This window comes from Grampus griseus (assembly GCF_964374135.1).
Source record: "Grampus griseus genome assembly, chromosome: 5".
NCBI lineage: Eukaryota > Metazoa > Chordata > Mammalia > Artiodactyla > Delphinidae > Grampus > Grampus griseus.
This window is the reverse complement of record NC_138998.1, coordinates 64,680,203-64,705,898: the sequence shown is the minus strand read 5'-3', so window position 1 is coordinate 64,705,898 and position 25,696 is coordinate 64,680,203. Positions and strand designations below refer to the sequence as shown.

At 44.0% G+C, this 25,696-nt stretch overlaps 1 protein-coding gene across 1 annotated transcript in view; it reads right to left on the bottom strand.

Annotated features, from left to right (window-relative positions):
- Positions 1–24,210, bottom strand: part of LPP (LIM domain containing preferred translocation partner in lipoma) — a 565,263-nt gene extending 541,053 nt beyond the window's left edge. The window contains exon 1 of the mRNA XM_082654321.1: positions 24,192–24,210. The gene's annotated coding sequence lies outside the window, so the exon portion shown is untranslated. The remainder of the gene's footprint in view (positions 1–24,191) is intronic.
- Between the last annotated feature and the right edge of the window lie 1,486 nt (positions 24,211–25,696).

Sequence of the window (25,696 nt, the reverse complement as noted above, 5' to 3'; positions counted from 1 at the left end):
TAGGTACAGTTATCATTCTCTAGAAGGAACAGGGTCTGTGTTCCAAAAGGCTCATCATGCCAAGCACATCTCACTGTGTCTGGTGTAACTATGGGAGTCTTGCAGACTTGAGACAGAACAGCAGATGGGGATGGGAAATGAGACTCAGGGGGACTAAATTCAGTCCCAAACTGAGGGTTCCACCTTCACTGCCTTGACCTTGACCTTCACCTACACTTGCCCCTGGCTTTAAGGAGGAAAAGAAGTCTCACTTTAAAAAAAAAAAAGAAGAAGAAAATGGAGAAAACGTCCAGGTGGTCACTGCTCCACGGAAGGTCTAACTGCTCAATGTGAAAAGGCTCCCCAACCTGAATCCTTGCTCTGAAAACAGAGGTCTGGATCCGTGTGGTTTTGTCATGAGATGAATAACAAGCCCCGAGGATTGCTCGAATTACAAGGCCCAGACCAGATCCACTCAAATATAGCTGGAAGCTTTCTAGTAACTCTTACTGTGCATGGGGAATGAGCTGCTCAGAAAAGTGACTCACTTACTGGAATCCGTGCTGCCTGCATTACTCAGCTGATATTAATACACCCACTTGTTCATTAAAGTTTAATTGGCGTTCATGTGAATTGGTTTCACCGGATACTTAATCAAAGAGAAGTGTTTGTGTATGAAGTGTTCACATACAAAGCTAGAAAGCACAGCTCTTCTCCAGCCTCTGCACACTTCCACTGGCTGCTCTTCTAACTCTGTTGACACAGTAAGTTAGTCAGAGAGGGTGGGACAGCGATCTTGAAAAGAGAAGGGGGAAAAGCTGTCCAAACACAAAACGGGAATCAATGATAAATCCTCTGTGCCGCACTAGACACGGTTCCCTAGCTCATCAGCGACAGTCTGACACTGGCCAGGACTCAAATGCCAACTCCTCAATACAAACTTGTTCCTTTTTGGAGTTCATTATCAAAACTGCAGGGCTCCTTTTCTCCCTGGGCACCTGTCTCCCAGCCATACATCTTTATTTTTCAAATGGGTAGATAAGGAAATTAACCATCATTCAACATAATCACACACTTTTCTTGTACTGACAAGCAAACCATGAACGCAATCCCAAACGCCTATTTATACAATCAGGGCTGTCAGTACCCTGTTATTTCTTATCAGATATCTCACTAATCAACATTTCTGGAAATGTAAGTTTTTAAAGCTCTTGAAAAGACCGTGCATGAAGTTGGGGAGAAAAGATTTCAAGTCTGGTGGCTCTGATTGTACTATCAATTTTTCCCTAGGGATGGTCACCGTTGTAAAGTACGCATGACTTCCTGGCCCAAGACAAATCAAGGTGGGTTAAAAACTTGACACTCTAGACTAACCCTCAGAGACTGTAGGTTGAAAAGCAATGTACTGATTTTTTTTTATTTTTTATTAAAGCTATTGAGATTTGATTCACACACCATACAATTCACCCATTTAAAGTCTACAATTCGGTTTTTAAAATACTCAGAGTTGTGCAACCATTGCCACAATCTAATTTAATAACATTTCCATTGCCCCAAAAAGAAACCCATACTCATTAGCAGTCACTCCCTACCCCCACCCCACCCCTGCCAGCAACCACTAATCTACTTTCTGTCTTTATAGACTTTACGAACTTTCCTACTGTAGACTTTTCATATAAATGGAATCACATAATATGTGGCCTTTTGTGACTAGCTTCTTTCACTTACCATAATGTTTTCAAGATTCATTCATGTATCAGGACTGCATTCCTTTTTATTGCTGACTACTACTCTGTTTTATGGATATACCAAATTCTGCTTATCCATTCAGTAATCCGCCTTTTAAAAATAAAATAGGGCTTCCCTGGTGGCGCAGTGGTTGAGAGTCCACCTGCCGACGCAGGGGACACGGGTTCGTGCCCCGGTCCGGGAAGATCCCACATGCCGCAGAGAGGCTGGGCCCCTGAGCCATGGCCGCTGAGCCTGCGCGTCCGGAGCCTGTGCTCCGCAACGGGAGAGGCCACAACAGTGAGAGGCCCGTGTACTGCAAAAAAAAAAAAAGAACCATCCAAGATGGAAAGTCAAGGGGGTCACCTGTCCAAACCAAAGGAATTTCTGCCTCCTTCAAAGCAGGCTTTTTAAGACACTGTCAGGAAGCTGGCAATTCACCCAGAAGTTGCCACCTAAGAAACCATATACTGTGAAGGAAAGAAATAGGCTTCCAAAATACATGTAATCTAACCATACTCTGGTACATGAGGCCAATAACACAGCACTGGGCTTATTTGGTGCTATATGTCTAAGGGACTCAAAGACATTTGCCAAAGAGAACTCAGTCCTTCCCACCCCCTAAGCAAGTGTAGAGTTGACTCCTAGTCATTAAGAAGCTCAAGAGCATCTTCCATTCCTCTGTCCTGTATTCCGAGGACACACCTGAGCTCCCAGACAAAGGTACTTTGCCATCAAACGGGAAGTCCAACTCATGTGTCTGGTTTTTGGAGTGTAGGGATGTATACATTCCTTGGATCCAACTCATGGAACATGAAACATTAGGTTTTCACACAAACCAAAAGCAATTGACACACTTAATGAGAGCTTCTTTGACTTAAAATTTCTACCAGCATGAAACTCTCTTTAATATATGCATCCAGTTTGTACATCAGTACAAGTGTTCCTTTTCAAATTCCTATAGCAAGTTCGTACATCCTGTTTCCGAATTACCTCATGCAAAAAAGGGAATTTTACTTTCACCTCTCTTGTTCATTAAAGCAAGTTTCAGGAAATACTTTGACATTTGATTTTTAAAAAACACATGCTGATTTAACAGAAAGTTTTAGAGATTCACTGCTGCTTATACTTGGGGAGAAACAAGTTAATATCAAATCATAGTCAACTTTTTAACCAATGGGAAAAAAGAAAAATAAAGGGGAGCATTTTTCAGGTTTATTGCAACTCTATATAACCTAGATGGCGCTTGGTAAGACCTTATTACACCCGAACGAGGGTGGTGAAGCAGAAAGCAGCCCAGAGTCAAAGGTCCTAGGTTTGCATCCATCACTGCTTTAAGAAAACTCACCTCATCTCTCTGAACCTCAGTTACATCATCTCTAAAAGGGAAATGAATGACAAGCTCCGCCTTGCCTACCTCATGGGGCTGTTGTCATAAGGTGCACATAAGAAAATGTGTATTTAAGTGCTTTGCAAACCGCAGAGCCCCATACACAACGTGAGGTATTCATAATATGAGGCATTATCTCAATATTCTTTCCTATAAAGACATTTTTTAATGACATGAGCAAACACTTGTGCCTTTCTGTTTCTATTTTGAATAAGCCAAGGAAACACCCCCAAAATCAGCACTACCAGTTCCAGGAAGCTTCACTCTCTCTCTCACACACACACACACGCACGCACACACACACACGCACACGTGCACACACACACACACACACACACACACATACAAGCTTTTTAACGATAAGTGCTGTATAAGACAATAAGCCCAAGAAAACACCAGCTCCTGAAGAATCTTCCATCTCTGAGCTATCCTCATGGGCACAACTTTAAAATTAGTGTCTTTCAGTGCATCTTATTTTTTGAAGGTGTGTGAAATATCTTAGAGTATATCACCTTTCAAAAACCGTTATGCCAAAATCCCCACCCACCTCCTTCTGGTGCAGGAGAAATGGTCCCAGAAAGAAGCGGCCCCCGCATATCAATGTCGTCTGGAGAGGAGGGGAATGGGAGCCAGCACTGAGGACAGGACCAGGCACGTGCAGACTGAGGGAAGACAGGACCTGCCTGGATGACCCAGGAAAAATTCCACCCTACAGGCCATCTTGGATCAGCAAACTGACCCTCAGAGCCACATGGCAACGCTCCAGGAAGCAGCTTATCAAGGATGTGGGTGCCTTCAACTCCCCACGCGCACTCTATCATCTGAAGTTGACTCTCTCAACTACCATCTGCAGATAAGCAAAGATCAAGGACAGAGAAGCCAAAACTTTTCCAAGGTCCTGAGTGGCTGTGCAAATGCAATTCCTATGTCCCAGGCTAAACTGGTTCCCGGTCCTTAAGTGAACAGGCCAGGGTCCTAAAACAGGCCTAACACCGTTCACTTGGTACCTGTCCATCATTGTAGCAGGACGGAATAATGGGAGCTAACACTTACAGAGGGCTTGCTGTGCCAGGCACCATTAAATATGCTTCACACACATTTTTAACTTATTTTTTAGCTTATTGAACTCTTACAACGACCCTATGAGGTAAGTATATGAGATGAGGAAACCGAGGCACCAGGAGATGGAGTTGTTTGCCCAAGGCTCTATAACAACACGTAGTGGGCAGATTTAAACACTGGTGGTCTGGCTTTGATGGCCGTTCCTACCCGCATACACTCTGCCTGTCCCTGGGTACTTCCCACACTGGCTGAACACCCACCAGGAGCCAGGCACCACTGGAGGCTCTCACATATGTTTTCTAATTTATTCTCACAGTGACATTGGGAGACAGATTCTATTATCTGGAATTCAAAGAAAGACACAGAGACTCTAGGAGGTCATTTAACCAAGGTTTTAACAAACACTTAGAAGCATACTAGGATTTGAACCCCTGTCCCACTTCAAGTTTGGTACTCTTTGTAAACATCCAGGTTCTGCCCCAGCTCTGACAGCAGCAAACTACACAGTCCTCTAATCATCATTAGCACTGTCTATCTATATCTACCTAGCTATCTACTCATTCAGTTTATGACAAGTGGTGCAGCAGAAAGAACATGTGTTTAGGAAACAGGAAGACCAGAGAGGTTCCATCACTTACCAGCTGTGTGACTTGGACAAATTATTTAGCTACTCTGTGCCTCAGTTTCCTCAACGAACCAATAAAAACAATGATAACAGTACCCACCACCACCTCGAGGACTGTTATAAAAATTAAATGAGATGATGCATGTACAACATTATGACAGTGACCAATACATCATCAGTGCTGAATAAGAATTCACTAATAATTGAGTGAAACCTGAAGATTAAATGGCATAATCTAAGAACAATTCCTAGTAGAGTTCCAGTCATATAATAGCTGCTCAAAGACAAAACTGATCTTCATTTGTTGTGCATTTCCTCTGATAGTCTAAACATGTCTTGTCTCACAGCCCTCTCTGACTCAGTCCCTAAACCCCACCACATGGCCAGCACATAACTTGCACATTAGAGATGTTCAGAGTTAAGGATCATATGATCCTTCTCTGAACTTACTGAGGAAAGAAAATCTAAGATGCTAATCTAAGATGCTAACTTCTCTGAAAGGTTGGGAGCTTCGGTTGTTCATTTTCACCGGAAATGTTACCTTCAATGTGAAAATTACTACCCGTAATTGAAGTCCTAAAACACACTAAAAGGCCTCAGTTGAATGTTCTTATTTATTTCTGATATATTTCTCAAGAAATAAAGAAGAAAAATGATTTCCCAACCTCCACATTTTTAAACTTCTTGTCTGTTTTCTCTACAAAGACTACCGCATTACTTATAAAATCATTTATTTTGCATCAGGTCCTTCACAGATGGTCATCACAGGGCTTTCCTCAGTCATTCACTAGTGAGCACAAGAGAGGAAAAAGGGAAGGAAGGAAGGAGGGAGAGAGGGAGAGTGAGGGGGAGAGAGATGGGAGGGGAGATTGTAAATACAAGAAATAGAGGACATTTGACATTAAAAGAAAACTCACATGGCAGAACTGCTTCAACCAGGACATGAAAGGAAAAACAGCTGTAAAAGTACATCATTAAATTTGGTGGAAAGGAAAAAAGTGTGTGTGTGTGTGTGTGTGTGTGTGTGTGTGTGTGTATGTGTTTAGGTGCATGCACACACGCACATATATGAAAAAGAGCTAAGATGAAAAAACCATCCACCACTAGGCGGGAAAAGGGGTGCCCACACCAGGAGTTTGGGGCAGCGTGCAAAGGGTCACAGTGCTGCCAGGGCCCTGGGGCTGGAGGACTAGATTTACAGCCCAGCTGTGCTGTGTCATCCAACTGCCCCATCTGGAACAAGCCATTTCAACTCAGTCTCCTATGCTCAGAATGGAGCCCCCCCACCCCCCGCCCAGGACTGGTGTGCGATCTAAGCAACAAAAGAGATATGAAAGTGTTTTGGAAACACCTGTACAAACATAAATGGGCGTTAGTAACCCGTTTATTCCAGTGCGGAGGAGAGCGACTTATCATCTGAGCCACCGTGCCTCAGAAGTAGAATCTACTCCCATCCCAGCCTGCTTTCAGCACAGGAAGAAGGGATAGAGACAGTTTTCCAGGGAGGTGATGCTTTTTAATTTCTCTATTATTTCCACAACAAAATAGCAAAGATCTGCCCCCCTTTTGTTTTTCCAAATAAAAATAGATTATAACCCTACCTTGCTAATAAATGCAGGTTGGAGCTGTCCTTAAGTAAAAGCTTTTGATAACAAATTACCTGCACTAACTGCTGTTTTACTGCTGAATTTTTCATTGTTGCTTAAGCACAGCAATTATGCTAATAAGCCTGGGAGGATGGTACATCGACTATTGAACCTGACAGATAAAATACTCAATGAAATGCTCATCTCACCTGAAAACTGGAAATCAGACAGCCTTATTAGTATTTATGGATACGGCATCTTAAACATGGTTTCTTTCAGATGAATATATATGAAATCAATGTTGTCTCCTAATACAGCCTGCCATTTCGGGGCCTCTGTGTGCTTTAAATTCAAGGGGACGATTCCTCATTGCCTCAGCGTTGCTTCTTGACAGAGAAACGAGAACTTATTGGTCATCTCTGCCACGGAAAGAATCGGGCAGTAAAATGTGTTTCTTCCTGCACCTCCCTCCCTCTCTGCCCATCCCATCTAATCCCCCCAAAAAGGGAAGGTAAGAACTGTCTTTCTGAGCAGAAACAGGAGGCAGATTTGACAGCAACAAGAACCATTTGTCAAACCATCTGGCTTCTCTCTTCACCTGACAGGAGGGAAGAGTGATGTGTCAGAAAGGACAGGGAATTGAGGATCCAAAGAGCTGGCTTCTCATCTTGAGTTTTGCCATTTCCTCCATGGGAGGACTTGATGGGACTCGGTTTCCTACAAAGGGACCTTCAGAGCCCCATGATCAAGTGTCTCTGAGAAACAAGTCTCCATGGCAGACATAAAAAATGGGGGCCAAAGCCCCAGTGTCTATGAAGAATGAAATATTCTAAGCCAAGGTAGACACATCATGGGAACCTGAGATTCTAGAACTCGTGCTTTGATTTACATTTACACGGTCCCTCCTTACCGTGTATCCCCAGTATATATTTGAAATGGTTCAGCTTAAATTCAGAGACCTCAGACACCAAATACAAAAAAATAAACAAGATTGGACTGTTTAGCAACTGTCCTCAGGAATTTAATTGGTTTTCTTCTTTGGTATCAATACATCACTTCTGGGAGGGAGCAAAGAAGAGAAGTCAGCTGCCTATTTTAAGCAGCAGAAACTAATGCTATCTGAATATTGCAATATTATTTATTTAAAAAAATCCTTCTTTAGGGGCTTCCCTGGTGGCACAGTGGTTGAGAGTCCGCCTGCCGATGCAGGGGACACGGGTTCGTGCCCCGGTCCGGGAAGATCCCACATGCTGCGGAGCGGCTGGGCCCGTGAGCCATGGCCGCTGAGCCTGCGCGTCCGGAGCCTGTGCTCTGCAACGGGAGAGGCCACAACAGTGAGAGGCCCGCGTATCAAAAAAACAAAACAAAACAAAAAAATCCTTCTTTTCTTTGATTTCCATATGAACCCCATAAAGCAGGAAAAAGAAAATCCTCTTCTCCAGAAGCTGCTGTAGATAAGAAAATTAAGAATCAGAGAGGACTTCCTCATCCAGCCAGAGTACGCGGGTTCTGGGGTTAGGATGAGCAGTTTTGCCTTCTGACTAATTCCAGCCTGCCGCCAAGCACACTCAGGTCCTCCGGGTCATGGGCCTGTTGACTCACCCCAAATACCCAAGTTACTAGTCACTGCTGGACAAGAGAGGCAGTGAACAGGAACCTCAACACCTGCAGCAGCCACATCAGTGACTTCCACCACCTTCAAAGGGCTGACATTCCTTCCAGAAGTTTCTATCTCCCCCGGGTAGGTCGTAGGCATGGAAAAATTCAGGCTTGCCCGGAATGGAGGAATTTGACATGTTGTGACAAAACTGGGCACAGATCCCAGGACTCCAATTCACTCTGGGGCCTTGGAGAGTCCCCTTCCTCTATAAGCCCCCGTTTCTTCCTCTGTGCTGCTTCGTCTTTTCAAGACAAAAGATGTCCCTTGGCCATTAGCAGAAGGGAAAAGAGAGAGAAAATGGGCTTCAAAAATACAGAGTTCAATGCAGCTTACAGAGGGCCCTCACATCCCTTTCTTCAGCAAATCCTCACAACGCAGCCGAAGCTGCACTGACTATTATCCCCATTTTGCAGATAAAGACGTGAAGGCCTAAAAATTCAGAAATTCCCCCCAGATAACACAAGAGCTAGGAGATCCTCAGCCCATAGCTGGGGGTTAGCGGGAAATGCTGGTACAGGTGGTCATCCCCAAGGCAGGGTAGAGCCAGTAGATTCTATAGGCGTTAAGCATAACGTTCCAAGACACACCACCTCCAAAAAAGAGAAAATTCTGGTATTCTTTTACTATTAGTGATCACACCACCCATGGGAGCTGACCCACTCGCTACCATACCCCTCTGCTTCACACACCTAGAAAGTCCAGACACCCCTTTATCTTTATCATACGAGGACCAACAGTGCAATCTGCAAAGCATCATCACAACAAATTCATCAAGTAGGAATCAAAAAGCCATGCACTAAGAAGCCTATTCACTCGCCCAATTTTCACAGGTCTCACAAAGCAGGGCCAGCACCCAGACCCAGGCCCCCTGTTCTTTCCACTTGATTAAGCCACCCCTGAATTGCCAGGGCCACCATCTCTTTAGTAAACAACCACAGCAGAAAGTCAGCTCTGAACTGAGACATCTCCCAACAGAGTAACGATTCGAGTCATACTTCGAGGAATAATTTCTGGGAAAGCAGAGGAGGTGATGCTATCAAACAGTGAAACTTAAAACTCCTACTCACTACCTGCCTGGGAGGGAGCAGGAAATGGGGCTGAGGCCCTTTCCCTACATGCTCCCCCTGCCCATTTCTGTCACTCACAGTCATTACTAAACTTAGCGCTTTAAGCAAATGAAAGCTGTTTCCTAGCTGCATGGCCTTGGGTAAATCCCCAACCTCTTTGGTCCTGTTCCTAATACACACTTATGCACACATGCACATACACAGACGCACGCGTGCGCGCACGCACACACATACACACACACACACACACACACACACACACACCTTAGGACCGTCCCTTCTTTTCTCTAGTGGGGTGGTGACAACAGAAAGCCCCTGTCCTGCTTATCCTGAGAAGTCCCGCAGCTGCACCATAATTGTTCACGTGTCTCCAGCCTCTGCACCCAATACTCTGACCAGAACCCTCCACGTCTTCCTTGGGTTTCCTAATTCCCATCCTCCTTCTGCTAAGCCCCACTTCTCCATCCTCACCTGCCACTCTCCTCTGTTAGGCCTGGTCACCTCCATCCTGGACCAGCAATAACTTCTCTCTCCATCACCAATCTCAACCTTCCCCTAGCATCCAAAATCCACCTTTCCCTAACTGAAATACTGCCAGCTCTCCAACAAATGAAAGCTCTTAAAACATCCTCCACTGGACTGGCTGCACTTCTCCAGACATGCTCTGGTTGGTATCCTCCTAAAATCAGCATCTCCATGACTAACTCTATTCTACAGGTCTGGTTTCTAGAGAGAAAGGTTTTGTGCCCAGGACACAGGAAGGAAGTATGGCGCTAAGGGGAACTTCAGTCAACACCTCTGAGACACATCGCCCCACAGCATACATCTCACCACTCCAGAGAAGCTGGGGCAGCGGGAAGGGTCAATCCCCGGGCCAGATGCTGAGAAACACCACCTTGCTAGGGCTTTTACAAACATTCTCTAATCTTTACAACTGAGCATGCAAGGTATATTTAATGCCAAATAAAATCCACTTAAATTGGGGCTCAGAGAGGTTTAGTAACTCAGTCTCACTGAAGTTATATAAATCATCCTAATTCAAGCTGCTACTGGAGCCGCGCTCATAACCAAGTCGATACAATTTCACTGAGATTCTCTGTTGTTGAACCATGTCCGGTGCTACCTGCCAGATGCTTTGCCTAGATAATCTCAGTTAACATACATAACAACCCCTCCTAGTAATTATTAGTGTCCCATTTTACAGATCTGGAAATTAAGGCCACATGCCACACAATATGTCTCTGGCACATTTATGACTGGAAGCAGGGGTCCTGGACTTGCTCTTTTTCTCTTTCCTCTGTATCACGCATCTTTTTCACACCTGAAGTCTCTATCTCTATCTGTGATGTGTTAAACATAAAGCGTTTTTCTATGCATGAGTCACTAGAAGCAATACTCAGTAGTCCATGCAGAATCTGCACTGCAAGTCAGGAAAAGGTGTTTCACAAGCAGCAATTGAGTTAAGATCCCAATAGTGATGGTGGAAGGTGGATTTCTGGAGCACACCATGTGCGTACAGCCTGACCCTGGACTGTTCCCAAGGGTCAGAGTCACAAAGCAAGGCTGGAGTTTCACTCAGTTTCACAAAGCACACCTTGACCTGTCCACCTTCCTTGTAGCAGGGGCAACCGCAAAGTCTTTTTCAAGAAGATTTATAACCGAAGTCAGAAATCCAGAGGTCATCACATAAACCACTTCCTCCTCTTCAAAAGGAAATCTTTTCCTTTGTTGAGGAGCACGGGCTGTACGCGCACGGGCTTCAGTAGTTGTGGCACGCAGACTCAGTAGTTGTGGCTCACAAGCTCAAGAGCGCAGGCTCAGTAGTTGTGGCGCACGGGCTTAACAAGAGAAGCCACCGCAATGAGAAGCCCGCGCACCGCAACAGAGAGCGGTCCCCGCTCACCACAACTAGAGAAAGCCTGCGCACAGCAACGAAGACCCAATGCAGCCAAAAATAAATTAATTAATAAAATTGTTTTTAGAAAGGAAATCTTTCCTGATAGAAGGAAGGTTGATACTCCAAGAACTTGAGAGCTAGAAGAAGAGATGGTGCACCTTGACTTATCTCACTGGGAATGTCACCAGCATCTTAAGCAGACATCACCTTTCCCTCTGCCTCTGGAAAAACAGGATTAAGAAGGAGGCAGGGAAAAGCTGATCGCTGCTCTTAAGAGCTATAGGTCCCTAGATCAGTTCCCAGGAGCCCTTCTAATTCCTTGGGTTAACTGTAGATAACCTTCCAACCCCTCAGGCCTCCTAAGTAATTCAATTTAACACATATTTACAGAGTGCCTGAAAATGCCAGCTACTGAGCTAAGCTCCAAAGGCTCAGAGATACCCGCCTTCTGCAGATCAGAGCTCAGAAACAGATATCACCCATTAAATTACAAGATGGTCTGAGAAAGCGTTTCTGAAAATACAAACCATGGGATGGGGAATGTAGGAGCAAAGAGACTGATTCCAAATGGGAAAGCTGATGTTTCTGAGAAGGCGGAATTTGAGCTAGGTATGGAAGGGTGCTGCCGGGCCTCCACAGCCGGCCAGGCAGAATGGCCCTCCATGTGGGATGGAGAGTATGAGCATGTGGTAGATAGGGGGAGTCAGGGGGCTGTGGAAAGGCAGCCTGAAGTCAGATCGGCTAGGGCCCTGTGCAGGCTTATCACGTAAATTAAGGACACCGAGAGGCCAGAAAAACACAAGGCAAGTCTCATGACAGAGGCTGTGAGCTCACTGCTCTCAGGGCACCCCAGCAAAATAAAACCTACCCCTCCAAAAAACCAAGGAATGTACATGTATATGCAGCCAACCTCCTAGCATGCCACAGACAGAACAAGGAAAGACATGTTATCACTCACTCATGCCCCAATATGGCCTCTTGAGTCTGGACATGGTACCACAACCTCCAGTGTTAAAGACAAGGAAACGGAAGCCCAAGAAAATGTATTGGTGAGACCTGGCAATTCAGAGCTGGAACTGCGTGGCCAAAGCCTGATTCTCCAAAGGCCTTTAACATCATGCGAAGTATGGTCTCTAAGACCCAATTTAAGCTAAGGACAGAGATTTTTTAAAATGAAAAGAGGAAGAAAGGTAAGAAGGTAGATAACCAGGGAGGGAGGGAAGGAAGGAAGAAAGGGAGGGAACAGAGGAGAAGGGAAGGGTAGGTAAAGGAAGAAAGGAAAGTCTCCCAAGGCCACAGTGAGAAGGGAAAACAGTACAGGTACCACTGCCTATGGATAAAGAATGATTATACATAAGTCAAACATAGGGAATTCCTTAAAGAAACTAAAAATAGAGTTACTGTATGATCCAGCAATCCCACTCCTGGGCATATTTCCAGTGAAAACTCTAATTCGAAAAGATACATGAAGCTCAATGTTCATAGCAGCACTATTTGCGATAGCCAGGACATGGAAGCAACCTAAATGTCCAACAAGAGATGAATAAAGAAGACGTGGTACATATATACAATGGAATACTATTCAGTCATAAAAAAGAATGAAATAATGCCATTGGCAGCAACATGGATGAACCTAGAGATTCTCATACTAAGTGAAGTAAGCCAGACAGAGAAAGACAAATATCATATGATGTCACTTACATGTGGAATCTAAAATATGAAACAAATGAACTTATTTACGAAACAAACATAGACTCACAGACATAGAAAAAAAAGGAAAAAAAAAAAACTTACGGTTACCAAAGGGGAAAAAAGGGTGAGAAATAAATTAGGAATTTGGGATTAAAAGATAACACACTACTATATATAAAATATATAAACAACCAGAACCTACTGTATGGCACAGAGCACTATATTCACTATCTTGTAATAACCTATAATGGAAAAGAATCTAAATCTATAATAGAACTGCATCACCTTGGTGTACACCTGAAACACTGTAAATCAAGTGTACTTCAACTAAAAAAATAAATAAATAAGTCAAACATGGCACTGCAGCTCCAAGTGACTGTTCCAATTTTGATAGTCCTGGTATTCTTTTGAAAAAACAAAGAATGTAAACTTTTTACAAATAATTTTTGAGGTTTTTTTTTTAAACCAAGAAATAAATATATATTTATAGCAATATAAATGTACAGGGGAAAACTAGACACATACTAAATTTTTAATGATGGTTCCTTCTTGGGAGAAAAAAGGATGAGGGAGTAGGAAGGGGTTTGGTAAGTTGCAGAAAGGTTCACAAACTCACTCACTCCCTGCATCCTCACCCTTGCAAAGTAAGTTTCAAGCTTCTCTACCCATGTTACTACAAAGTGTGTATTCATTCATGGACCCATAAATTAATCCACTGCCTGTTTCATAATCCACCCTACGTGTCTCCATCTTATCTATAAATATGTAAAAGATTTTAAATGCTTTATTAAATTCAAATGTCTCCCTACTACGAGTAACGATAGCAACATTTACTGAATGCTTAATATGTGCAAGGTGTTGTTTTAGGATTTCACATGCATTACTTCATAGAGTCTTTCTCTGTTCTATCATTAGCCCCACTTTCTAGAAGAGGAAGCTGAGTCACAGAAATTAAGCAACTTGCCTAAGATCGTGTAGCTACGAAGCAGAGGATGCTGGATTTAAACCCAGACAACCTGACTCCAAAACCTGCCCGGTCTACACTATGTCTATGATATCACTCTAATCCACCAGCTGATTAACTGAAACAAAAAGGGAAATGGCGAGGTGACCCTGCTCCAGCTCCTGGTGAACACAGCTTCCTTTCAAAGACTCATAAATCATCTGTCGAGAAAGCAAGCCTAGAATTATACCGGGAATCACAATAAAGTCAGCAGATTCTAGACTCCGGATACTGGTTTGTTTGGGTTTTGTTTTGATTTTTTTTTTTTTTTTTGGTAACTGATATCTATTTCCTCATCTCTCACTTCTGGCATTTCTGCAGATTTCCAGGTTTCCTCAGAATTACTGGCCTCCCTTCCACAGTCACCATCAGACGTTCCCTGTATCCTGAGATGCAGTACATGTGTCCCATGAACTTTGAAATCATTTAGTAGAGCAGACTGCTCTCTTGCAACCTCCTCTTCTGTCGAGGACATCAATTTCTTCTTAATGACGTCGATTCTACCCTTCCTAGCTCACAGATCATCCCCTTTCCCTTGATAGAGATGACTGACAGAGGCAGAAAACAGTCATCTGGGCCATTACATCACCCTCCCCAGGTTACAGAATACTAAAGGACTCCCTCCCCTGGAGCCCATTCTAATCCCATCCCTGTCCAAGAAGTAACTGGAAACGAAAGGCTGTGATTGGCTGCCAATTACATCATTGCTCTACAGGCCTGACTGAACTCTTAATTAAGTGAATGCCACTTTACTTCCTCACCTGACTCCACGGATGAATAAATAACCACAAAGAGAACAACATGGGGTGAAGGCAGTAATAAACTATCGCCTCTGGCTCAGGTAGGAAAGAGGAACCATTTGCTGGGGTCACCTGTCATTAAGAACGATTTGGTCACCAGGTGAGGACATACAGTTCTCTATATTAAATTAGAGGAATGATTCAAAGGGGACCAGTTTCAGCTGACAAGAGCAAAAAGAAAATCAATTTCAGGTTGCCAGGACAACTAGACTTTTCCTGCAAGAATAAATTTGATACAGCCCTAAAATCTGACAACTAAATGTTTCCTCACATTACATCATATCCCCAAAACGTTTGTTGAACCAGTTAGATAATCAAGCCTACTAATTACTTTCTACAACATCCATAAGACACAGGATTGATGCTCTTGGCTCCAGTCTGGCTTCCCTCTAGCAGCTCCACTCAGTACCTTAGTTTTACAGTGAATGAGGACTATGATGTGCTTCTTCAAATAAATCTGAAGGCTTATCGTTGTCAGGTTGTCCTTGGATCCTGGAAAAGGGAAGGTGAACACCTTTTGAATACACATCCCCTAATGGCTGAGATCTATACCCATGTTCCCTGTCGTATCATTCACCAACTACCCCTTCCAAAGAAGGGGTCCAAAGTCATAGAATTATATTTAACACAATGTTGGATCTAAAGGGACTTGGGAGATGACCCTTGTTTTACCAGACAGTGAATCCAAGATACAGATAGGCAAAGCGATGGCTCAAGGTCAATACAGATGGTCAACAGCCAAGTCAGGACTGGAATCCAGGTCCTTTGATAATGGCTACTGGGCCATTTCCTTAAATAGCTACCATCATTCCACCTCTGCCTTAGAGACTCTGGGAGCTAAAGTAAAGTCCACTTGGTCTCCTATTAATCCTCATGAGGCAATGACACCAAATGGCCTTATCCCAGGAGTTCAAAGTCCTGACCCCAGATCCAATAATATCTGATGAGATGAGCCTTCTCTATGCGTTTATGTTCTCAGAAGGTTGAATATCAACTTACCTCCAGGGGCTATTAAAAACAAGAACAGCTAATAAATCACTGGAAAGCACTCTGCAAATGTAAACTAATACAAAAATGCTAAGCACCAATAATATAAGTGGCCCAGGCTGAGGCAGGTCCCTGGAGAGCAAATGATTTCAAGGGGCTGAGCTGTGCTCACCAGCATCCACCAGAAGATGTGAAGGTCATGCCTCTCTCCAAACTTGACTCTCTTTTCTTAGACTGCTCTCAAAATCTCAACTGTACCTCTAGATCTTATTATAACATATTGTATTATGATGGATATGCAGGAAGGTACTTGCTATCAGTTCATACGGTCATAGAGTCTTTGCTAAGTGTGGAGAAACACTGAGAGGAGATCAGAATCCAACAGACAGGAAAGTAAATGTCAAGCTGTCCCTCATTGGTGATAAACCAAGTAAACCATGAAAAACAATGAACCCACTAGAAGGTACCTGTCAGCAAATCCAGCCTTGAGAGCCAATTTAGAATCTGATGAGAGGTCAGAAGAATAGAGGGCTCTGGCTACAGGTGCCAATGGGGGAAAGAAGTGAGGAAAGAGCATTCCTTCCATCCAATACCTAGTCCTTGACTCTCATAAGCAAGGCGAGCAGAAAAGGGCGGGAGAGGCAACCAGGGGTAAGTAGAGTAATTCAGAAATCAAAAGCTGGTGCCAAACCCTGTCATCGCATTTTGTGTGATGTTGGGCAAGTTACTTAAACCTCTCTAAGCCTCAATTTCCTCATCCATCCAACACAGATAATACTACTACCTACTACACTGGCTGGCTTTGAGGATTAAATGAAAGGAAATATGGAAAACAATTTAGTCAGTGCCTGACATTTAGTACATGTGCAATAAACAAGAGTTATCATGCTAACCAGAGAGACTGGGGGCTGGAATCCAGCACAGAAACAAAAGGCAAAAAGTAAAGCATGGGACTTCCCTGGTGGTTCAGTGGTTAAGAATCCACCTGCCAGTGCAGGGGACACGGATTTGAGCTCTGGTCCGGGAAGATCCCACATGCCGTGGAGCAACTAAGCCCATGCGCCACAACTACTGAGCCTGCACTCTAGAGCCCACGAGCCACAACTACTGAGCCTGCGTGCCAAAACTACTGAGCCTGAGCTCTAGAGCATGCAAGCCACAACTACTGAAGCCTGCGTGCCTAGAGCCTGTGCTCTGCAACAAGAGAAGCCACCGCGATGAGAAGCCCGCGCACAGCAACGAAGACCCAACGCAGCCATAAATAAATAAATTTATGTAAAAAGAAAAAGTAAAGCATGATGTTAGAGGTCAAGATCATGGGAACAGAGAAGAAAAGCTCTATCCTACCAGTTCTACTTTGTATCTACTAGGGAGTCATCATGGTCGCATTCCCAAATATCAGATTTAGGGGTAGATGACAATAACCCAGAAATGGTCAGGCATCTGCAAACCTCAGACTTGAGTGGAAATCCAGAAGCACTTGAAAATTCAATCACTTGATCAGTGTAACGGTCAGCTCTCTGCCTCTGAGCCACTAAAACCTAGGACTGAGTAATAAATGTGGCTCCAAGAGTCTCATCCCAAAACAAGAAACAAATTTTAGTTTTTGTAAAATGCTCCCCCTCCCACCCCCAGTTCATTTAACAGACTTTAACACACATGGACACAGTCCATGCTTCCTAGGGTGGTGAGAAATGGGCACAAGAACCATGAAATTAAAGAGTAAGTCCCATTAAGTCAAGCCCAGATAAAGAGACATGAGACTTCAGAGGAGCAAAAGAAACTAAATTTACTGAGCTTCTATTCTGGCAAAGATGCATGATAAGAATTGAGAGGAGAGAATCAAGGAAGACCTCCTGAGAGAAGCACCTATGAGCTGATAATCTGCTGGAGCACCTAGGATTTGGGGCCACATCCATCTCTTCAACAGGATCCTGCCAATGCAGTGCTGCTGGATGGGCAACCAAAAGCTCCAGAGCCACCAGCCACCCTTCCCTCCAGGTTCCAATTGGCAGCACGGGCATCTACCCACCACTCCATGCCTGGAGGTGAAGCAGGAGCACAGGGAAGCTAGGGTGAGCACCAAGTTGGGAGCAAGCCAGCATCAGGGCTCATCTGCTGCGCCCCCATGTACAAGGCACAAGCAGACATAAAGAGGAGACAAAGAAAGGAATGAAGAAAATATGGGCTTCTTGGTAAGACAGGGTGAGAGAATAAAGGGTGCTGAGTCAGGTTATGAAGAGAAAAAAAAATGAGAGACAAGAGAAAGAGTAGGAGGAAAGGGCAGAAGGAAAGAGCTGGTGTGTTGTTTGTGGTGTTTATTGCTTTAAGCATAATTCTGCCAGATCATTTTTTTAAAAATCATACTTGTGTTAAATCCTTCAAATGTCAGCTTGAGAGGACTTTGTTTTATTCGCTGAGAAGAGTTCCTGGAATATAGTAGGTGCTGAATAAATATTTACTAATTGAATGAATTATGCTCAGCTACAGTGGGTCACTGTTGCTGAGAAGAAAGAGGCTTTGAAAGTCACCAAGAAAAACAGCAAGATTCTGTTTATACTTCAGTTCACTCACTTTCATAAGGTGGGATAACACAGGTGAAAACGTAGTTCATGGCTCCTGGTGGGCAGTCACCGCATATTCACCAAATTTGAATCAGACTGACCCACGCTTCAGGACAAAGGAAAGGCAGGCCATTCCCTGGATGAAATCCCTCTTATACTGATGATTCAAAGGCAGGATGGGCCCTGACCATTCCACTGTCTCCTTTGGAGAAAGGTGCCCTTTTCCATCGCTTGAGAATACCGATGGTCTGGAAGTAAAATAGAGGTGACGACTACAGACTCCGTAAAAGACATAACAGTTGAGGAAGAGGACAGGATCCAGAAAGGACTGGATTTAAGCAGGGAATTAAAGCCTTGCCTATCAATTAAAGACTCGCCTATCAATTTTCATGATGTTCCTTCCATCCCTCTCCTAACGGTAACTGGAAGGCTTAATTCCTAGCCAGTTCAGAAAGTAACTTTGCCCACAATGAGGAATATACAGTGGCTTGAAGATGGAAACACTAATTGCAAAATGATGAGAGGGGTCAACACCAACCATTTCACTCTACCACCATAAGATCTATCAGAAGTTTCTATAGCCCGTTATTATTTATTACACATGAAGCACTTTCTATCTGCAAAGTGCTTTGGAATCGTGTTTTATGAGTTACTCAGCATTCTTAAATCTAAACACAGCTAAAGCCCTAGCGGAGGGGGGTTAACCCTGTGATTTACTTATTCATCACACTCAATGGGTCCATCCAACTCCTCCCAATGACTGAACAAGTCGAGGAAGGGGCAAAGAAAGCACAAAAACTGAAAATCCAGTCAATCCAATTCTTTTGTCAAGGCCCCTGGCACCGGCAGTAAGAGGTACAGAAATGTATCTGACACAGCTCTTGACCTCAAGGAATTTGTAGTCTAGGGCTATCTGAGGGAATCTTTACGCTCCCTTGCAACTTGAAGAGTTTGCATTTCTAAGAAAGTATAAATAGTTTTCAAATCCCGTGTGCAGAAACATGTTCCTACATGATCCAAAATTTGAGCAATTATACAGATATAATTCTGGTCCCAAAAATGGAGTTGAAAGAATACAATGTGGGCTCATTTCCCCCAATTTTCACCTTCCAGAATCAAGATAAGCAGCCCCAAATCATGTAAGAGGAAATTTTAGGAGAAATGAGAGTTAATAATCTCTCTCAAGAGCAGACAGCCAACCCAAGGAACTTACTCTAAGAAGAAAACATAAATTTAAGAGAAGGATTCCATTTTCATAAAGCCACTTAACAGATGAATACATTAACACTGATGGGAGTTACAAATAGTTTGGGTGTTTCTCTAAACATTAAAGATCAAAGCGTTTGGAGCAACGACCCCCTACAATAAGAGATCACATGAAGTAGTCAAGTACAGTCGGACATAACACCTGATGAGAATAACAGAGGAGGGACTGATGGATGAGAGGAAAGATGGGGTATTCTACACACATTTTAAAGTCCTTCCCAACCCTTGGTTTATGATTCACTTCTACGGATTAGCATCTAGCACTAAACCTGGCACATATTAAATGTCTGATAATTTTTAGTTCTTTGCTGTCTTAAGTAAATGAAAGTACATGTGCCAAGAATGAACAGTCCCAAACTAGAAATCCTCAGTTCTGTTCCCTGTCATAGTGCCCTAGTTGAGAATTCAGCTGTGAAAGTGAACTGACTGTCACATCACCCTACTCATCACCAAGACTGATTCACCAAATATTATGGCTCGCACACTTCACAACTAATTAAATAGCATCTTCTCCCATCCTCTGATGGGGGAGGTGTGTGTGTGTGTGTGTGTGTGTGTGTGTGTGTGAGTGTGTGTTTATCCTGATTTACTGGATAGGCTGAAGCTTCAAAAAGAAACACAGTGCAGGCATAAAAGCACTAGACAAATCTCTGCCGTGCCAGCTTTTACCCTGCGACACTGGGCAGCCTCTTCAACTTTATTTGAGCATCAGTTTGCTCTAAAGTAAAGTGAGGGTATATTCTTTAGCCTGCCACCTCACCTATGAGGATCTGCTGAGTTAATGGGTGTGGAAAAGGGTTAGTCCACTGGAAAGCCCTGTAGAAACCTACATCACATATCATACTCCCCGAAGGGTTAGTCACAGCCAATAAATTATTACTGTTTATATGATTGGTCTTCCCTGTGGTTTTCTCATAATAGCACCAAGGGTTTGTAACCATTACAATGTATGCTTTCTACCAAAGCAGAAGATACACTGTGCTCAGTTTCCTTAAATATCCCCTAACTCACTGGTAGAGTCTATCACAGAGGCCCAGGATCCTGATTCATTCTTCTCAATTCCACTCCAGCCCCAGTTACGCTGCCTGGTCATGGTGCGCAGTCTCCTCTTTTTATACACACACCTACCTCCGTGGCACCAGAGGGCTCAAAGTCAAGATGAAGGCCACCCATGCAAGGAAAGGCTGCGACCATCAGTTGGAACTAGACTGTGAAGGGAGTTGAATGCCTTGCTAAAAAATTTGGTCAAAATAGTATAATGAGTGGGAACCCACAGAGAAGCCATCCTGTCTTTGTTCTATTGGACATTAAGGAGGACTAGTCAGAACTCTGTGCAAGTTGATGAGCTCAGTGTGACTGGGGATATGAAGTAGGAGCAATATGAGACATGAAGCAACGATCTGGAAATACGTTCAATTAAATAACCTCCAAGGCCCACCAGCATTTCACTTTCCAGATGGAGAAATGAAGGCCTAGAGACCTGAAGCATCTTGACCAAGTCACAAAGAAAGCTCACGGCACAGGTGCCAACAGAACACAGACCTCTTAGCTCCCACTCTCTCTGGAGCAATCGCTCTCTGCTTTCTCAGTACTTGCCTGTCTCCTCCTCCACCACCTAGGACTTAGCGTCTATGCGGGAGCACTTATTGGTCCCATCGAAGGGGCCGTCGCAGCAAGGCAGAGCGGCACCGGAGCTGAGCTGAGCCTCAGCAGGGAGAAGGGGCTCCCCTGGATGCCTGCTGAACCACCGTGGGCTCCTCCAAACAGCACCTTTCCACGAGCGCTCAGCGTGCTGGTGGCCATGGGCTGCCATCAAGATGGGAAAGCCCGAGGGCTGGAACGTTTTGTCAGGGAACAGAGAAGCCTCCCTTTATCTCAACTGAGATAAATGAGAGAAAGAAAGAAATCATGTCTGGCCTCATAAAGTAGAAATGACTGCGGTCCTCTCGAGGGCCAAAATTTTGTATTTTTCTTTCTTTCTTAACCTTCTTAACATGTGTGACAGGCAAGTGACTCATCCAATTACTAACTGGAAAGCCAACACCTCAATTTCACATCCCTAGTTCCATTTCCTGAGGTGTGAGGAAGTTTCTGGAGCTGCCTCCTACCAGCCCCGCTTCTCCCACAGAGGAGACGGAATTTATAAAAGACGCAGACAACTGATAAGGCCACTACAAGGCTGCATTTGCTAAGTGCACACCTGTTCGTACAACTCTGTGTTGGGCATACCTGAATTTGTTCTCCAACAACAAGAGGGACCAGCAGAGGGGGAAGACCTTGAGGAAGCAGTAAATGCACCCATCTCCACCCTCAGTAAGAAGCTATCTGCCAAGTGGAAGGCTAATAACAATGTGTCCAAGTTATATTTAAGGAAATCACAAAGAAAAATTCAAGACCAGGGTTTTTATTGTGTCTTTTTAAGTTCAAACCACAGAAAGTATTTGGAAGAATTAGAAACTACTTTCTGTGGGGAATTCCACAGGAACTGGAAAATCTCAGGCAAAATTAGAACCAAAGACAACAGAAATAGTAGAGAGCTCAGAGATCATCATATTCAGCCCTGTCACTCTGACACTGAGAGAAAACAAGCCAGAGAGAGTTTCACAGCTGGATGGCGGTCTTACTGGGCTGAGTACCCACATCTGCTGACTCCAAGAATAATTTTTTAGTCCTCATTGCTTGCTAGCATTGACTTCAACACTGATTCCAAATTAAACCTACATGTGACCCAAAAGAAAAGGGAAAATAAACTGTTCCCTGTGGCCGATGCCTGGAACATTGGCTTCTTTCTGAAAACGTCACAGTTTCGTGTTCTGCAGAAGATGGAAACCAACGAGGGTCCTGTTTTGTCAGTTGCGAAGGCACACTTCTCAGGAATGCATTTTATGTCTGGTATTCTCCCTCCACTCCCTCACCCTGTTTCTCTTTTGGCCATATATGGAACTGAGCTCCAACGCCTGGGTCACAGAACTCAGGCCTCGGGTATGCAAGCAATCTGCTTTCTGAGCTGTTTGTCTTTACTGGAAATTCGATGAATCCATCTAGGAAACATTTACTAAAATGCAAAAGCCAGGGAGAATTGATTCACACCCTGAACTTGGCACAGAGAAAAAGATTTTTCTTTTGCTCACCCAAAGGTATGCTAACCAGATTCTGTGGAGAAAGTGACAAATTTAACAAATGTAAGAGGGTCTCTTGCTCAAGAACTCTGTGTGTGTGTGTATATGTGTGTGTGTGTGTGTGTGCGCGCGTGCGCGTGTGTGTGTCTGTGCGTCTGTGTCTGCAAATGCTGATGTGTGTCTTGGGGGAGGGGAGGATAGTTGTCCTAATACAAGAATTAGAAAGACAAAATTGACACTGAAGAAAGCAAGACATCACCAGCAAACCAATCAGAATATGTATTAGGCATTCATCTTCCCTGATACGACTTAGTTACCTCTTCATGTGGTGTCTGACTTTCAAACTTTGGCAAGTTGCATTTCAGAAGCAGAAAATCTCTTTGAAAACTGGCATTACCTGCAATTATCATTTCAATTTAAAACAAGCATTTACTGAGCATCTAGAATTCCCAACAATATTTTTGAAAGGACTTATACGAAGAGAATTCAATAAGCACATTCCCCAGACATGTACACTTAGGACAGAAAGATCAGGAAAGAAAAGCTATTTTGAGTGAGGGAGAAACCAAGGGCCCAGGAATAGAAATGACTTGCCCCATGGTGCACAGATCAGTAATTTCCCATGGTGAGCACATAAAATCTAAAAGGAAAGGAGAAGAGACTGCATAGAGATGTTACAAGCTCCAAGAGCAGAGAGAAAATGACCACCTGTTAACTCTCAACAGTATGCGGCACTCACTGTAGCGTGTGGTCACCCACAAACTAGCCTTGTCGTTTTCAAGAGAGCACTTTTGGTCTCCCTAGTGAGGACCAAGGATGGGCAGAGATCACATCCTCTATGTGAAAGGCCTCTGGAGGCAAGCAGTCCTGGTTGGAATACACGGTCCACTGACTCTGTGAAGAGGAACCTTCAACAACTTACTTGTCCTCTCAATATCTCCAGGGATTCGTCTTCAAACCGGACATGATCACTTCTACCTTATACGGTAGCTGAAGAGATTAAATGAGCTTTTCACAAAGTGTCTCCCTAGCAGTGTTTGACGAATAAATAAGCACTTAATAAACAGTAGCTGTTAGTAGCATATTCATTCATAATTCCTGCTACAAGGAGAAAGAATACTTCGCTACAATGGTATGAGTCAGGGAGCCTAAGGTTCACATCCCCGTAATTCTTCCCAACCTGACTGTGAACTGCGAGCCTAACTCTGATTCTACATGTATTACCTCGTTGAGTCTCCTTTGCATCTGCATTATCGTGAGGCTCAAGTGAGATCTTACCGAGAAAAAAAGCTCTTTAGAAATTGTCTTGCAATGTGAAAATGTAAAGTATGATCATAAAGGTCAGAACCTTCTTTGGGGAACAGTAGAGTGTCATACGATTGTAGGTACCGCGTAAGTATCAATAGAGAAATGAGAGATGGCCCATGCTTTACTTTTCTGCCAAAAAGCAAATTCAGCATTTAAAAAAAAAAAAAAAAAGGTTTCCTTAAAAATGGCTTGAATGCCATGCTACTCCCCTCATAATGCTCCTGAGACAGAGGCTGTGAGCCCAACAATGGTAGCAAGAGTTTACTGAGATGAGTGCTCAGTGCAGTGCAATGAACAATTATGAGGTGCTGGCCAGGGCAGGCCCAGGTGAGGAGGCCTGGGGGCCGAGCAGCCACCTGAGAACAATCACTGGAAGTGAGGGAGCCCAAAGGCCCTCAAAACGTGGGATTTCACAGCCAGTGTAAGATCATGTCTCCCTCTGGGCCCATGTTCCTCACCTGTACAGGTGCCACTTTCTCAACCTTGAGAGATGTCCAGAAGGGCAGAAAGCTTAAAGAAGCCAGAACCATGGTCGCCAGGGCTGCCAGAAGTCTTGAAGCACCTCCATTACAATGGTTTTCAAAGTGGGCTCCACAGAGGCACAGAGTTCTGGATGAGAACTTGGCCCTGGATAGAAGCCTAGTTAACAACAGCATCACCATATAACCATACTTTGGTTATTCTACATTCAGGTATCTTCTGCTTTTCGAAAGTTTTCTTTATAGCACTTTGCTTTTATGAAAGACCTACATTACATTTGTTTTCACTCACCAAAAGAAAGCCGAAGAGGATTTTCGCTTTACTCCATTTCGGCTCATAAAACATTTTATACGAACGCTCTACTTCCGGATAGCAGGGGAAACCTGCATTGGGATTTCCCATAAGGGCCAGTTAATGTTTCTTGGATGAAGGCCTGGGAATGAGGGGCTAATGAGAAACAATCAGAAGGGGTTAAAAGCGCTCCAGAGAGCATGCACTGCAATCAGAGAGGTCAACTTCCCCCCACACACACCAAAAGGCTGGAAATCTCTAGAAAGATTTGAGAAGCAAGAAGTGGAGGATCATGGGAGCCAGAAGGACAGGTATCCCAGGTCTGGAAGTGCCTTAACTTCTGTCCTCCACGCTCATCTCTGGGTCTTCACACCCAGGTCAGCCACCCTGGAAGAAAGCCTCTTCCTGCATGGTGGCTGGGCCCTGAAGGAGAAGGGCGAAGCCGGGACAGGAGAGCACACGCTTTTCTCTGGCTCTTCAGATGGCACTCTGGCAGCTCAGGTTAAAGTCCCTCTTGGGCGCCAGTAGACTTCAGCTTTGCATTCCTCCACCTCTCCACGGGCCAGATAGGAATAAGAGGATCCATGTCAACCTTAGAGGAGTCTGGCGAAATCGCAGGCAGGACTCTCCAATCTGCTTAGTAACGGCAACAGAAAGTGCTAAATTAGTGAGTCAAGAAATATTTCTGGAAGAGCTATTCAACCGGAATGCTTGGAGATCCACCCGCATTGCAATAACTCGATCTGTCCTCATCTTTTAGAACACCCATGAGCCCAGGTTTAAAAGAGGGCTTCACAGCTCCAGGGGCGGCCAAATAAATAAACAAACACATAGAAAGCTCTCAGTGGCTGATTGAAGTTATTAGGGAGAAAGTTATGTTCTCGATAAGGATGCGATCTCTCTCTCTCTCTCTCTCTCTCTCTCTCACTTCACATCTTTTCCCCAACCACTTTTGGTAGTGAGCAATTTGTCACGCTTCCAAGGGAAGCGACGCAGTCTCCTGCACGGCTGATCCATCTAAAAAACACATCATCTGTCTCTGCGGCAGAAAGCCCAGTTGGAAGAAGCAAGTTCTGTGCGTTCAACTAGAAAACACTTCTTGTTCTCACTGTCAAAATAATTCTGTATTAAACTTCTGGGATATGTGACTAATGTGCTTGGAACCTTTTGGAGCGACTGGTTTATTTATTTT